The 17031-nt window shown below is 42.3% G+C and overlaps 1 protein-coding gene across 7 annotated transcripts in view; it reads right to left on the bottom strand.

Moving 5' to 3' along the window:
• CADPS (calcium dependent secretion activator) overlaps positions 1 to 17031 on the bottom strand; it is a 1556059-nt gene that overhangs the window by 1531920 nt on the left and 7108 nt on the right. The window lies entirely within an intron of this gene.

Below are 17031 nucleotides of genomic sequence, written 5' to 3' on the forward strand. Positions count from 1 at the left end.
GTGTTATAAATCAGGAATCGACCCCTTATTTCATGTAGTCGCTCAACCCAATGGTCCTTTAGCCTGAGAACTAGCAACTTCCAGCTCATTATTATGGCAAATAGGAGTCCACCATTGCCACTCTTAGAGGACACTGGATTAATCTGTTCTTCAGCAATACATAACCAAGCTAAAGTGAAAACAAAAACACAGGGTGAACGGGGTATATTCTCCTTAGTACAGATGATGTTTGTTATTTGCTGGTGTTGGAAGGGGGGAGTGCTCTTTTGCATGTTCACCACATTTAGAAACTACAATTTAAAATTCTATGAGGTAGAAACCTTTACTGCAGATCCCAGTTATGTTCCACATTGTTGGAACATTACTGGAATTAATAGACAAGAATTGAATTTCTATCTCAGCAGGCCAGAGACAGCAGGATGTGAAAGAGCCTTCTTCTCTAACCCTTCTGTTTTCAGAAAACTCGTCTGACACAAATTTGAGATCAATGATGTCCAATACATATCTATCACAGAAGTAAACAAAGAATAGGAGTTTACCATATAGGTTTTAGCCTCTGACCCACTGTTCCAAGAAGCGTTGTATTCGTAGCCCCAGCATGCATTTATTCAATGCAATAAATATTGCAAAACAATAGCTAGAGCTTCCTAAGAATTTCAAGAATTCATTTAAATGGACCATTTAAATGGATCAGGTGTCCAATTTTAAAAGGGAACTGAGAACAGTCACGCACAAGTGGCAATAGAAATTCATTTTAGGCATTATGAGAAGGTACTCTGTGTTTAAAACAGCATTTAAAAAATCCATCTCATGAAAAATCAGCACTTAATAGTTCCATCCAAACAGGAGGCGGATGCTCAAGAAGTTAACGTTGCTTGTTCATGTGTGCTGGCATTTAAGATGCACAAAATGTACCACGACTGGCAGGTGACACTGGCTAATGTCTGTAGAAAATGTATTATGATGTTCAGTCCCTGATGGAGAAAAAGCACAATGTACCTATTAATTTAGAGAGTGTGTAATACAGTGGCATGCGTCACCTCTCAATTACTTCAGAGGACTTGGCGAACTTGCAAATACAGTTACATCAAAATTCAAGAGTCAGGGGTCGCGTATATGGATGTTCTTTGATTGGACTTTCAGAATGGTGAGCACTTCAATAGAAAGCAGGTCAAATAGCTTAATCTTTGGGGGGGTTCCTGAGTCTTGCGTGATTGGGAGCAGATCTCAGGTAGGGGTGGGGAGGAGGTCAGACCCCTTGAGAGCAATCAGTCACTGAACACATGAAGACGGAGAATAATGTCATTTGATAATCTGTAAAGAACTGAAACATCCATCTCATGATGAGTGTGTTGATCTGGAGCTGTTCTCTTTACTACGATTATGAATGAAGTGTTCTTTATCTGCATTCCGTTAAGCTGAAGAGGGAGCTATTCACTGCTGTGCAAGAAAATCCTGGAACCCCCATAACAGAAACTCTAATGTTGTATCATCCAGTCGTATGACTTCCGGCAGTCGATGCATTGCATTTAACTAGTCCATCTTGGGTACAGTCCATGCAGATGTTGACGTTTGCACATATATTTTAACACTTCAACGAACCTCTCGGAAGCAATGGATGGGTCCAGTCTATCTGGGTGTGTAGATGCTTGGCATTTTAATGCAGCAGGAAAGTTTCTTCTACAATTTTGTATATTTTAGGACATTTATTTTAACACAACCTTGATGGTTCTCCTGCGATAGTTCTGCCAACCTTCAGACTGTTCCTTGGAAGACCTATATTCAAAACCATCTGTTAGATCCCTTGGCAATATGAGCAGGGAGCATCTTATGAGCATGTCCTGGTCTGAGACGGACAGCTCAAACAGTAGGCTTACGAGTCCCTTTGTTTGCCATAGTACTTGGCAAGTGATTTTCACATTGAGATGACTGCCACCTTCATCCATGCCTATAATGTGCTTCACCTAATACTTTGCTGGCCTGTATTCATGAAAAAAGCACTCCCGGCTACAGTCATTTCCACAGTGAGTAGTATCGTATTGCCAGTTGGTAAACATCATTACCGCCTAGCAGCATTTTCCGGTCTTTCAAGTGAGGAGGAGGAGAGTCAGGTTCTCAAAGCTTCACCTCTCTCACCCAGTAATCATGCTTTACCAAGTCTGCCCAGATAGTTTTCAATTCATTATCTCCAATTAAAGCTTCAAAATATTTCTTCAAAAATACTCCTCTCTCAAATTATCACCTACAGACCTAATGGATTTTTCCAGTGAAAAGCAACACCTGGCTTGTGAGTATTGATTATTACAATTGATACCTGTGATGTTTCCAGCATATGTTGCTCTTCATTCCCTCCTAAGCATTTTCTTCACTCCATTATGTGCATGTTCAGTGCTCAGTACCTCCATAGAAAAGCTATAGTATTAAGCGTACATCACTTCAAATGCCATTGAGGATATGTCCCCACATTCTTTGTGTTCTTCTCGAGGTGGGTAAGGAGAACACAGCAGAATACATCTGAAAACAACTCTCTAATCTGTAGCTTGGCATCCTTCTGAGGTCAATAAAATGAGTATCACTGATTTGGGAAACAACAAACATCTGTTATTCAGTGCCAGGGTACCCTTCTGGGTAAGCGTGTGCTTTACAAATACACATTATGTTTACTAAGTTGCCTGTCCTATGTGTCCTCCTCCCACTGATTCTGTCTCCTCTTGTCTCAATCTCTTCATATGCCCATCCCTGGAAGCCAGTAGGGTTTCAGCCTGTGCCTAGTAATGTGAGTCCAATCTCTCTAGAGAATGCATTTTTCAAATGCTATACTTTTTTTCTAATGACACGTCTTATCTCAATATTCTTTTTCCGCCTTGCATTCTTCTTAGCAGGGTTGTACACTAGCTGTAGGGTGTTTTCTGATAACTGTTTTTGTCTATGTCATCAGCATTTTTTGGAAAACTATGTGAATACCCAAGCTCCAACAAAAATATTCAAGTGCAAACCAAAACTGGCAGCACCCAACTACTCTAAAAATCTTGCTGACAATAAACACACCATTTGCAGACAGCCTTGTTCAAGCATTAACAGTCAACTGTAGTACAGTATAAATGTATTGAGATTCGACTCGTTATCAGTTCATGACAATATAGTCTAATTTGTAGTGTTGGGTGTTGAGTCATAGTTCAAGACTTGGGAGGGGTATGTACATCCCAAGGTGTAGATTATTGGGTGGGTTAGTAGGTATTTCCCAGAGGGTTAAGGTACTTGTTCAGGAGAAATTCTTCTATTTGTCTCATGAAGCTCATAAAGGAGGGATTGGTTCTGATATGTACTGGGAGGGAGTTTTAGATTTTGGTTGCATTGCCCAAAAAAGAGCGAGCAAGTGCATTATGTTTCTGTTTCTTGGGGAGGATGAGAAGAAGGGTGTTGGAGCTTCTCACGTTCCTCTTTTGGCCTGTTTTTGAGAGTTTGGAAGTTAGGTAGTCATGTTTCACAGTGCGTAAAACTCTGTGGGGGACACAAGTAATTTTGAAGGGTAAGACAAGCAATTTTGAAGCAGCAACGTGCTTCTATTGGAATCCACTTTAGATTTATTAATGAGGGAGAGATGTGGCATATTTCTTTCCTCCAGTGACCATACCTGCTGCTGGATTTAGAGTGCTTCTTAGGGGGGCTAGGTGTGCTTTTGATGAGCCACTGAGGGTGGCAATCCCGTAGTCTAGTGTAGATTGAACCAGTGTTTGCATGGCAGTTTTTAAGTCTTTTGGAGGGAGGAAGTGTTTGATTTTGTTGAGGATTATTGAGTTGTATAGGGCACCCTTCGCTGAAGACCTTATGTATCAAACTTGAGGCCAAGGTCATCCCAAGAGATTTGGCAGAGTTTGCTGGAGTCAGCTTGCAGGTAAGGGCATTCAGGTTATTTAGCCATTCTTGGATCTGTGGTGATGGGTCAGGGTTTAACAAAACAAGAAATTCCATCTTTTCTCGGTTGAGTTGGAGGTGGTTGTGTGATAACCATTGTTGAACTTTTATGACTGTTGGATTGAGACAGCGTATGTCGTTGAGGGAGCTTATTTGCAGGTAAAGCTGGGTGCAGTTGCATAAAGGTGGTAGGCAATGTTTGCTTGTTTGAGTATTGAGGTAAGGGGCCCCATGTAGATGTTGAAGATATCGGTGAGAGGACTGAGATTTGAGGCACACCTCAGGTGCTTGCTGATAGATCAGACATTGAGTTGTTTATTTACTTTTTTTGTTGGGAGCGGATGAGCAGAAAAGAGGTGAACCACTTTAGAATTGTGCTGTCTGCTCACATTAATTGCTGCAGGGAGTACAAAAGTAGTTTATGGTCGACCGTGTCGAATGCCGCTGATAGGTCTAGAAGGAGGAGCAGGCAGCATCTGTTTGTGTCTAGGGATTTATGTATGTCATCTCCTACTTTAAGTACAGCTGTTTCCGTGCTGCATCCCTTTTTGAAACCCGATTGGTGTGTATCGAGTAGGTTCTTTGTGTCAATGTGTTGGGTGAGTGGGAAAGAACAAATTTCCTCAAGGATTTTTACGGGGAAGGGAAAGTTGGAAACTGGCCTTAAAATGTTGAGGTCTTCCGGGTCTGCACCTGTTTCGTTTGGCCTTATTTGAGGCAGTCAGGCATGGACCCGCTGCTCAAGAAACTGTTTATTATCTTCATCCATTGAGAGGTTGAGGCATGTTTGAAGCTTTTTGCCAGGTAGGCTGTGAATGGGTCTGTGTAATGTGAAGAGGGTTTGGATCTTGAAATCACTTTGGAGATATCCTTCTCTGTGAGTGGATTGAATGTCTTCCAACTCTTGGGTGCTGTGGAGAGTATAGGGCACTGGTAGGGTCCAGTATTTCTTGGGGGAGGGGTCCTTTTTTTTGGGGCCGAGGATTGTGCTGGGGTTATGTTAACCTCTGTTGTGGGTGAAGAGTTGCTAGGGGATGTTCTCATGTGGCAGTAAAGGGAGTGTTCAATATTTGTGATTTTATCGTTGAAGAATAGGGTGAAGTTGTTGCACTGTTCCTTTGGGACCGGGTAGTATCTTTGGTTGGTTTAGAGGTTGGTTTTCTGGTGATATTAGTCAGCTCTTTGGGGCAGTTTCTTGCTTTCTTTAGTCCATATTGGAAAAAGGTAACTTTTTCTTTTAGGATGTGGTTTTTGTATTTCATCTGAGCTGGTAGTGGTACATTGTGGACAAGTTTGCTCTCCATAGTCTTTCAGCACCTCTTACTTGTCTTCTTTCCAAGTTGAGGTCTTTGTTGAACCAGGTTCATGAGGGAGTGTCTCTGACCCTTTTAAATTTCAGGAGAGGCTATCTGGCCTTAGGCGGTTTTATCGTTGAGTTACTGATCACAGGTACAGATGGAATCAGTCAGACAATAGACAGCAAAGGTAATGCGGCTTTGATCCTTTTAGATCTTTCAGCCACATTTGATATGGTCAAACACGCTCTCCTAATTGATCGCCTTGATTCAATTGAGATCAAGGTAATGCTCTTAAGTTTATTTCTTCATTTCTTCACTGACTGCATTCAGTCGGTCTCCCTTGGAGAATTCACCTCACCACCCTTTCAATTGCCTTGTGGGGTCCCGCAGAGCTCATCTCTGAGCCCCACTTTGTTCAATCTTTATGTCACCCCACTCGCAGTCTTAATTAGATCACTTGGCTTTTCCTTAGTTTATTACGCAAATGATACGCAGATTGATGTATCCATCACTGATAACCCTGGAGCCACGGCAGCTCAGTTCCACAAATGCATGCTTCACATTGGGAAATGGATGAGCAGCAATTGTCTTAGACTAAATGCTTCAAAAACGGAGGTTCTGCTGTTTGGCAATAATCCTTCTTTTAGGTCTAACAACTGGTGGCCCCAAGAACTAGGGACTTTGCCTACCCCTAGTGACAAGGTAAAAATCCTTGGGGTGATTATTGACACCAATTTGTCCTTTGAAGGACAAATAAATCATATAATTTCCTCAGGTTTCTTCATCTTGAAAACTCAAAGGAAAGTGTTGCCTTCAAGCCTGCAGAAGAGGGTAGTTACATCTCTTCCAAAGTTGATTATGGCGATGCCCTCTTTATCAATATCTAAAAGAGTTTTCTTCACAAATTAAAAACATTACAAAATGTCGTTGCTTGGTTGCTATTGGATAGTCCGAAACATAAATTAGATTCCCAAGCATTGATCCAATTACACTGCTTCCCTGTGGATAAACACATTCAGTTTACAGCACTTTGCAATGCCTTCAGAGCTCAACAAGCTGTCGGCACTGGCTACTTAATACAACATTTTCAACGTTATATTCCGAAACACATTCCTTGCGCTCATCCACAAGTGTTAATCTTGTGGTCCCAAGATTTGAAAAGAGCTGACTGGTGAGGGAGAGGCTTCATTGTTTGCACTTCAAGGCTATGAAACTCTTTTCCTATAGAACTTAAACTTAAGACAGATCTGCTGGATTTCAGGAAACTTCTGAAAACCTGGCTATTCAGTAAATACCTCTGCTTTTTCTGGATCTACCTAGCCTAGTATCTGCTCAGCACCTAGATACACTGGGGTAATTTGCTGTGCTTTATAAATGTTATTTTCATTACATTCAGTTATAGGGCAATCTGAGCTTGTCAGTTGTGAGGATGTCTGTTAGTGGGGAGAGTAAATAGTAAATTTTGTCTTCCAAGTCAGTTAAGGGAAACTGGTTGAGGTTTCTGGACCATTTGAGGGTTTTCTGAGGGCAGTTGGGAGGAGTTATTGCTCGGTTCTTGTGGAACAGGATGGTGTGGTGGTATGACCAGTTGATTGAAAGTATGTCATCCATGCTTATCGCATCATTTTGGGGTATAATGGCATCTAATTTTGAGCCTCTGTTTTGGGTTTGTCCTTTGCAGTGTTGGGTGAGATTTTTGCTGTGTAAGATTTTGTCTAAGGATTGGATTATTGAGTCCTTCTTGTTATTCCAATGGAGATTGAATTCAACTAGGATTTCAAATCTAATAGTTGTTCACTGAAGGCTTGCATGTTACCTGGTGGATGACAGAGGAGGCGATAAGTTATCACATTATTGTCTTTTCACGTTATGGTGATACTGAGATATTCAAATGTGTGTCAAGAGATGGAATTTGTTTCTGCCATCTTGATGCTGTTCTTGTGGGTGATCGCCATGCCACCTCTGCCGGGACTGCGTTCAAACCAGCAGAGATAGAAATTTTGCAGCGTACCCACTGCAGACTACTTGTTGGCTCACTTCAGCCTGTTATATTGTAACGTCAAGCCCAAAATCTTGAAATCACACCGTTAGAATATTGGCTTACTTTTAATTGGATTGAATACCTTGTCAACTGTTCAATGACCGGGATCAGAAGTATAACCGGTCTTTAGACTTGTGGCGTAACTTATTCTATTGGAATGGATACTATTGTAATATTAACCCACCGGGTCGGAATTAAAACCGGTTGTTAGGTGAGACCAGTGCTTCTAATATTGGGGGTCTGCCCTGTCCTGAGCACACCTTACTGACCTGATTTGGTTGGTACTGAACCTACAATAATCCAGATTGGTGTTTATAATTTCATTTCAAGAACACCTTTCTTTCGTGACAGCCCTGAAGAAGTCGAGAGTCACTACCCTAACGACGAAACACGTTTTGTCTGGACCTTGTGGTTTTGTTGTTTGAATAAAAAAACGAAGAAAATCCATCATGAGACATTGCTTCTAACTGTTCCACTACGTCAAGCGAACTTTCGCATTACTTGTATGCCTGTGCATAGGAATTGACTTTTGCATTTCGGCTCTTCAGGTCCCATTTTGGAGGGTTTAGGGGTTTTCCCACACCTGTAGGACCGCAATATTATTTCTGTTTATCTACTGTCCGCTCTAAACTGAGCGCCACTACTTCCTGTGTTAATTAATACCCCCATTTTGCGGTAAAAGACTCTAAGTTGCCCGATATCTGATGATACCCAACTCTTATTGAAAGTCTCCTCTGCTCTAGAGATTCACAGCCTAAAAAACACTCTACATCTCATCCAGTACTGAATGACCAGTGCCTACCTGAATCTCAAACCCACAAAGACAGAATTCTATTTGTCAAGAACAACAAGAAATAGCACATACCTGGCTCAACTGCATGACCTCTGACAGCTTCAAACCCCAACTTTCAATGAATGCCAATTCACTTGGATAAACATTGGACACCATCCTCACCCTTAATTGACTGCCTGGTATCAGCTCCATATAAAGAAAGTGAGACTTTTTCGTCCAGAAAGCAACGTAACTGTTGTTTTAGCCCTCCTACTCTTGCATCTGAATATTGAAAATGCGCTTCTCCGTGGACTCCCAGACTCCAACTTGGCCGCCCTCATTGGCATCTCAACCAAGGCTTCAGGGAATAACAGGGGATCACCACCATCCTGATGGAACTCTATTGTCTCCCCTTGCTGCCCACACCATCTTCAAAAAAATATGCTTCATTTACAAAGCCATCATGGTAGGCAACACTGTTTACTAAGCAAATGTCCACCATATCTGGTAGTACCTGGCACATCCACCGCCAGGACACCATCAGAACTGAAGACAAAGAAGTGTAAACAAGAAAAACAAGGCAGCAGACTTTTCCCATCTATCCACCCAGGGTGTGGAACAACATCAACATATCCATCAGGACCATCCTAATGCTGCTCTAATTTAGGAGCAAGTTAAAATTGCACCTCTTTAAAGAGAACAACATCATAATGCAATCACAATACTGTTCTGCTTCTTGATCACAACTACCTCTCCTATCACTTATTGACTGAGTGCTTGCAATGGATCATATGTAGTGCTCCACTGCCTTTTGGTTAGGTTTGTGCTATACAAATACCCCATACATAGATATGTATTGACAAAGGATGATATGGTGTTGACTAGCAACTATTGAAGTCAAATTCAAATTCAAATTGAAAAACTTTATTCGGTCTTAAAAAAGCAATAGACCATAAAAGTACATAAAAAAAATATTGTGCTTAACTGTAGACACACATAAGAGTTCAAAAGTCATAGAATGAGACTATTTGAAGAAGCTGAAAATAATGTTGAGGTACGAAACAAACATGTTAGATAATACACCAGATATCCATGCTTAAATGAGCAACATGACCATAAAATTACATAGAAATATTGCACATAGCTGTTTGGCGAGATATGTCATGAAATACCTCAAACATCCAGAATTGAGTAGGTGAACCTAAGATGCGGAACGGGATCAGAATGCAGCACACTGTTACAGAATGGGAGATAAAAGCTACAATTAAAAAGCAGGGAGGGGGGATTTTTGAGAGAACAAAATCCTCCAGTAGGGTCCGCCCTGCGCTCCTACTGTCCCCCTCTAAAGGACCTGACACATCTACCATGTTCAGTATACTATGCCATGCTGCGTGTAATATTTTATCAGACTAGCCCGACATAGTGCGTCTAGCCCTAAGTGCTGCTTTCAGATAGGCACTGACCAAAAAGACAATTTCAGGGGAGCACAAGGATTGTAAGTGGTGGAGAGCAGGTCTTCAGCGATGAAGGCCTAGCCTCCTTAATAAAGGTATCTGAAAATGATGTCGTGCTAAACTGTGCAAATTGCAGAAGAACATTAAATTCACTAATGTTTAAGCAGAGTGATTATCAAATGGGCAACAGGAGACTGTGTTCACTTCTAAATCTAAAAATGTTTTTTTTAAAAAGAGACCAGTAAATTGTCCCAGCTCCGAAGCAATAAAGTAGGGACTGCTCCCATCTAGTCAACTCCAATGCCAGATACAGAGGGGACTCATCAGTGTAAAGAATACTATAATAGTGCAAAACAGAGGGTTTCGATAACACAGATTTCAACCTAATATTTGCTCAGTGGGCCTTAAATAATGTTTTCACCTCCGATTGGCATTGTTGGGGATGCAGCTTGGTTCAGAGTACCACTAGGGTATGCCAAGGGAGCCAAAAGTATATTGTAATTAGCTCAGCCATGGTATGGAGGAAGCCTTGTCCAACATCATGCAGTTGGATATAATGTCCTTACAGAGCTTGGGAGTTGGTTCGACCAGATGCTAACCGATACTATAAACGGTGCCATCCGTATCGTATCCTCGACAAAACCCTGGTTTAACTCAAAGTGGGTGATGAAGTGAGGATGGATGGCGGTGCACTTAAAATCCTTCGCAAAAATCAGTTTTGGAGTCTCTGGAACTTAGCTTCTTTAAGGCCAAATTGTTTCTTTTACTTTTTAGGCGGTAACCCCCATTAATATTTGAATAGTGATAACAATTTGAGTACTAAAGATATTATCCCATGTGTCTGCTTCCAAAATTGGAATCCCTTACTATTCTATATCTCAAAGCCTTTAATGCCTTCTCCCTCATTGATCCCCTCAGAACCATAAGCCCCTCTTTCTGTCTACTGCATTTCCTTCACTTCCTAAACATGCTTCCCTCCCATTAAACCAGATCCTACTATCTTTGTTCCTCTCCTCATTGCTTCTCTACTAATATTTCCTCGTCCCTCCTCATTGTCTCTGAATCCTATATCAGTATATGGTTGTGGCAGTTATGCAGGAGGATGTAACCAACACTAATTTGTATTGTAGGTCAGATACTTGAGCATCCACAAGCGTGCATCCATACCTTGACCGATGCTAGACAGTATATATAAACAATTTGTGTTAGCCCTGTAACCATTGGAAATGGGTCAAAAAAGAAATACAGCAAAACACTGGTCTCTGTAAGCCTACACATTTGTGGCAACTCAAAACAGAAAACTCATTAATTTCCTTTTGGAAAAATACAAACACATGTATTTGCTGTACAGAACAACTCAATGAAAACGAATGCATTGAAACACAAATCAAGGTGCTGACAGCTTTTTTACATTTTTAGCATCCTACTCGCAGGCTCGTGTCATTGTGGATTTCTTGTCACCGATCTCCGGAGAATATTTTTTTTATCCTCCTTAAGTAATACAGCAATACATTCTAGTGTGAATCAACTTTAAAAGTGTCCTGTTTTTGAGAAATGTAGATTCTCAGTTTACTCTGGCATCTACCTTGTATTGGTCCTGATGATGACCCATGCTATATAATCTCATTTGGGTCAAAACGTCGGCAAACAAACCGGAGGACTGTTCTCAATCTTAATGTTATACACATTATACTCTAATGCAGAGTTTGGTTGTTGAGTCATATCTATTTCAGCCCCAAGTTTTTACATATGCTTTTTATAGGGCACCTGCAAACCTTAGTTCACTCAATCACTTGCTCTGCGTCAGTCTTCTGGAGCACCTTGATTTGTGCTGCAATGTGTTTGTTTATTATTGAGTTCTGTACAGCAAATAAATGCATCTGTATTTATTCAAAAGGCAATTAATTGTCTGTTTTGAGTTGCCAAGAAAGTTTAGGTTTAGACATCCCCCACGGGGACCAGTGTTTTGTTACAATGCCAGACAATGGCAGCAAAACTCAAGCTTGAAGGCACTTAACTGCTTCTATGACGTAATGATAACAAAACATTTCAGAATAGACCCAAAGTGTGCATCCAGCATATCGAGTGTGTTACTTTTAATAATGAAGAAATAGAAACTGACACTTCTAGGAGACCAGTCAGAGCATACCTTTCATTTTATGACATCTTCTCAATTGTCAGTGTGGCTACCTCATGCACTTATTTTATTTTTAGGTCTCGCCTGGCGAAAGTAGCGCATGCGCTGCCCTCGCCATTGCAGGTACCTTTTGTAATTGATTCTGCGGAGGGCTTTCATGCACACGTCTGCATGGACAAACATGGCTGCTCTTGCCATTTGTCCATAGCAAACAGCATGCGCGTGTCTGTACGGACTGTGGACAGTCTGAGGACATCTTGCAAAGCTTTAGTTGTCATAGCAACGAAAATGCTGCTTCCTGTACGCAGCTTGTTTTACGATCGCGATCGCTTTCACTTTCATGATCGCTTTCACTGATCGCTTTCACTGCCGCTTGTTTATCATGCCTGCCATTGTACACACAGCACACAACAAGCAGCGCAGAGCGTTTCTCTCCGTGCATTTTAGATGTCACTCTTCTTCTAGCACCACAGGACCTCATACCAAAATAGGTGCTTTCAACAAATGTATATACCAGAACCTGAAATACCAGAACAGGTTTAGAGCGTACCTTAGGTATATAGGCATGGGACTCTTAGCTTCGAAACCTGGCGAGGGCAATAAAACGAGACCCACAGGACTGCAATTCCTCTGAAAAGAGTAAGAGTAACACGTACTCTTCACAGAAATGCAAACCTGCATGACTTTGGCAGAAGGCACAATTAAAAAACTTCTTTTCAGGTTTATGCACAGGTGCCTCGAACGCCATTTGTTGCGCAAACCTGCCCCGGGAATGCAATGTTCTGTCACTGCAGAGCCCGTGTGCAGCAGCGGGGAAGCTTTTATCGCTCTCATAAATAAGTCATTTGGCCCCAGAAGTCGGACTTGCAGCCGCTGCGCAGCCCTCGCGCTTCACTTAATTGCTGGCAGCGGAGGCAGAGGTGGCTAGGCCGACGATTAACTGGCTGTTAACCTTGCACTAACGGCTAATGACTCCCATCTATGGGACGCTAGACCTGTTTAGTAATTCAAGGCTTGGGAGGAGATGGGGATTGGCCAGGTGGTGTTGGTCAGAAGATCTGCGTCACTTTATCCATGGCCTGCTTTCCCTTTGGGTTCAAGGAACGAGGTCCAGGCAGCGTCTGGTGTTACTGAAAATAAGAGCAGGGAGTCTGGGCAGATGGTAATGGGTGAGCAGGGCTGTAAGTGAGATTAAAAAAACAGGGAGGAGGGGCCTGCCCCCAGTATAATTAGGGGTGTGGCTTAAACATGTACATTAAAAATCTTTCCTGACCATGACATGCCGCTGGACTATTTAGCTACCTTTCTGGTATTGCCTCCAGATGTGTAACACAGCAACTGACATTACATCTAAAGCAAGCCAGCTCTATTGATTTTAGCAACAGTTGTTAGATGCATAAGGTAAACGAAGAACAACAATGTCCTAGTTGTAAAATATTATTCAAAATGTTCCAATTTTGAAATTATGAGACTGTGAAGTAATAAACACTCAATTATACTGTATTGCTAAATTTATATAGTGCTTAGTACCCTTGAGGAGGTACTGTAGCACTTTATGTCGACCAGCATGCTTAACTCCACAAAACCCTTCAGCATCAGAAGCAAGGCATGTGATGTGACTGGCTCTCCCCAGCACATTAAACCCAGCAGAGACAACAACCTGACTGTGCTCAAGCCCAAGGAGCTCCTTAGAGATGTCAGTCTTGTGACTTCCTTCCCCAATGCCCATAAAGCTCCATGGGGAAATCAGCCTGACACGTGGCTGACTCTGCCCGAGACCATGAAGCCCCATGGAGACAACAGACTCAGCCTGACACGTGACTGACTCAGCATCAAAAATGAAATAGGTCTCGCCTTTTATTAAGTTAAAGACATTTGCTTTGCTATACAATACCATTAGCAAAGCCAATGGCTTTAACTTAGCCAAAGGCGAGGCCTGTTGCATTTTCAATGCTTGTTACATATGGAATGTGTTTCTGAGCCACTTAATTAGTTGGTATGCCTGTCTGTGTTCAATGCAATCAAGGGAAGAGAGAAGTGAGAGGGTCAGTACCAAGCGACATCCTTTTCCACACGGCTCTTGAAACAAGTCAATACTCCTGCCAACTGTTTATAGGGGACTCTTCCATGCTCAAGTCCTCTCCCAAGTGTGTCTACAAGTATTATCCAATATTCCACCAACAGGCCATATCCCTCTCTACAACTGCCCAGGCCAAAGCCAGTCCCCCTCACACTTTCTGTCTTCACCGTACAGATCAAAGCTTCATGAGGCTGAAATGCACCTCTGGCGCAACGCAAAATGATTACCCTTCCCCCCACACACATCTGGACAATGGGATGAGGGGCCCGTGAGTCTTCCATATGTCACAGATATTCATTGGCATTTGGCTGGATGGGGTTCCCTGTTGGGGGCAGCACTGCATTGTGGGGCCTGCGTTATACCCCTGACCTCTGGCTGCCCAGGGACTTGCCGGAAAGGAGCTGCCCAGTAATTTGGGCTTAATGGCACCTCCCGAGGAGAAGAAAGAAATTGGTTGTGTATTGGACTGCTCTCGTGGTGATTATTCGACCACAACGAGACAGCACTTGTTTTTATATAACCTGCAAGTGATACTATGTAATGCTACAAAGAAGCCTTCAGGGGTTGGGAAACAATATCTCAAGCATGTTTGACAATAAAGCCTGTAACTCCCTGAATACAACACTCACTACAAAGAATTACTGTTTTTCCTTCATATGTTACATTAGCACAATACATTTAAATAAACGGGGTACGCAAAACAACAGAAAAGTTTTAATGATATCTGAACGCCTTGCAAGTCCATACCAGAGCCTGCTACATTATTTCCTTAACTACTGAACAGGTATGTATTTATATATATTAATAGGCAGAAAAAGCGCCACGAGCTTTTTTGTCTTCCTCTGTCTGTGACATCCTTGTATGAATGTAAATAGGCCCTTCTTCTCGCTGTGTTTTGTACATACTTTCCGCCTGGTTCTCCTTGACATTGCTGCAGTCACCTTAGCTGCAAGTCAAGGCCACTTCAAGCTAGCAGCAGTCATGAAACTGAGCACCCTTTCTGCTGCTGCTGCTGACCCGCCGCGTGCAGCTGCAACGAGCTGCTCTCTACTACATATAGATTTATGACAATGCACATTAAGGAATGTATGCACCTTAGCTCCTGACAATTAGTTTGAGATCCTTTACAGCAAGACAGAAAATGTTCATGTTTTGCAGTTCATGCACTCAAAAGACATAAATAACGTTAGATTTTTGCCAGCCCTATGTACATTTAGAAGGAGCACTTTTGAATTTAAAAGACCATAGTACAACGCCCCCAAAATCTGGAAAAAAAACAAAAAGCATCAGCTAACCAAATGTATTTGCATGTAGGGACCAAATATCAGATCTTGGATAATCTTTTTGAATAATGTTCTTGTTCTTGGGAACAACACATACATTCTCTCATTTTTTTGCATATTTATAGGTGTAAATATATTTTGGATCTCATGTTTCCCGCAGTACTGTACCTGAAGGCAATCTGCTTCTAAGCAATGATATAACGAGGAAAGGAACGTGCCCTCCCCTTTCCCTGTTTGCACACTTTGCCCTTGATGTTCTGCCAGAGGTGTTAGCATTCATCTTGCATGCGTGTCTCCATTTCTGCTGAGATGTGGTTTTGCTAAACCTCAGACCCACTTGTCCTCCAGTCAAATACAGCCTGTTTGCGTTATTTCTCACAATTTTAACAGTGTGCCTGCTTTTTATGGTGCGGCTTGGCAGCACAGCTGTCCAGCAGCGACTCCTCCGCTAAGGCAGAGGAGCGTCGCCCCACTGCTCTGTGAGCAGTTTAAAAAGGAAAGATAAAGTGATAATAGTGCAATGTTAATATCATTTTATTTTTCGGTTCCTGCTTAGGGGTGTGGCTGGGATGGCTAGAGCATGCCAGGGGGGGAGGAGTGGTGAACACAGTCTAAGTGTACATGACGGTTTAGCCGGACGTCTTGGGCGGGCCAAACAGTTATGCGCACTTTGCATGTTCTCCACCAGCTAGATTGCTCCGCCTGGGTGGAAAGGATGCACAGGCTCATAGTCCCTGTATGAGCACCAAACCACGGTGCTTAGACCAATCATGACGCTGCTGTCATGCTGGTGACAGCAGTGTCGTGATTGGTTAGGGGAGCCTTTGTGCATCCTGCAAGTCAACCACCAAAGATGACTGGAGGTAGCGACCGACCTGCAGGCGAGTGTGTTTTTTTTTTATCCCGCTGGCCACCTCTGTTAAGCAGCAGCTGCCATTGCAGCTGTCACCAGATAACTATGAGATCGCCAGGAGAGCTTTGACTCCGCCCACATGTTGGCAGTCAGGAGTACATGTTTTGATTGGGCAGAAGTGGTGTGCCTCCACAAAAATGTGTTTGCTCTCCACACAGCTGTGATAATTTTGTTAATTTATCCAGTTGCCTGAGCTTGAATTTTCAGGGGCAGGCATATGCCATTGTAAAGCTATAAAGGTGTCTTAGTTAACAAGATTGTATTGCACTGGCAGCAACACAAATGGGAAGAGGGCAGTCATTAACCTACATGGATTTTTAGGTCTGGCTTGCCATCGCAACTGTCACCTGACATTTTAATCTATACCAATATTATTCTGCAGTTCTTTACTTCCTTACAAATACACCTCCATTCCCATGCCATCTACTTGTAATGATCCACATTACCATGCAACATTTCTGTAAAGCCAGACCTACTGCATTTGCCAATGCATCTTTCAAAAATTCTCAATTTTGACTACAGTCAAAACCTATATTCCTGTTGGCCTGCTAGCCATTTCTATCAAGGGATTACATTGTTATTATCCATGTAATTCACTGAAACTAATATAATTCACTACAATTCAACTTTCACTACAAATCTGCGCGTATTTCAATCATAGCCAGCAAATCGTGGCTTTTAGAGAAATGTCAGGCATGTTATTTTGAAACAGGGACATTTCGAGATAGTAAAAAATGTAATAAAGCACAGTTATAATTCACAAGGCCAATAATTTCACGAATACAGACACTTTTAGGGACGTGCCATTTTAATTAATTGCAACCAGCCAACCTCCACTACTGCTTTTAATGTCAGCAGCCAGTCTTTTCGTCTTGGCTCACGATGGCTTTGGAGGGTGGCATGGCAAAGCTGCAGGAATGTATTAATCATTGTCAATGTGTTCTGTGATTTTAAGAGGTGCGCAGTACATTCCTGCAGGCAAAACGGCACAAGGAATAAATGCGCTGCGTTGCCAAAACAAATCACAGTGCAGCAGCCCCCCCTGAGCTCAGTAAATGTAAATGTAAATGTATTTGAGCTTATATAGCGCACAGCTACCCGCAGTGGGTTTCCCGGCGCTTGCTTAGGGAACCGTCCT

Source organism: Lissotriton vulgaris, chromosome 9, assembly GCF_964263255.1.
Source record: "Lissotriton vulgaris chromosome 9, aLisVul1.2, whole genome shotgun sequence".
NCBI lineage: Eukaryota > Metazoa > Chordata > Amphibia > Caudata > Salamandridae > Lissotriton > Lissotriton vulgaris.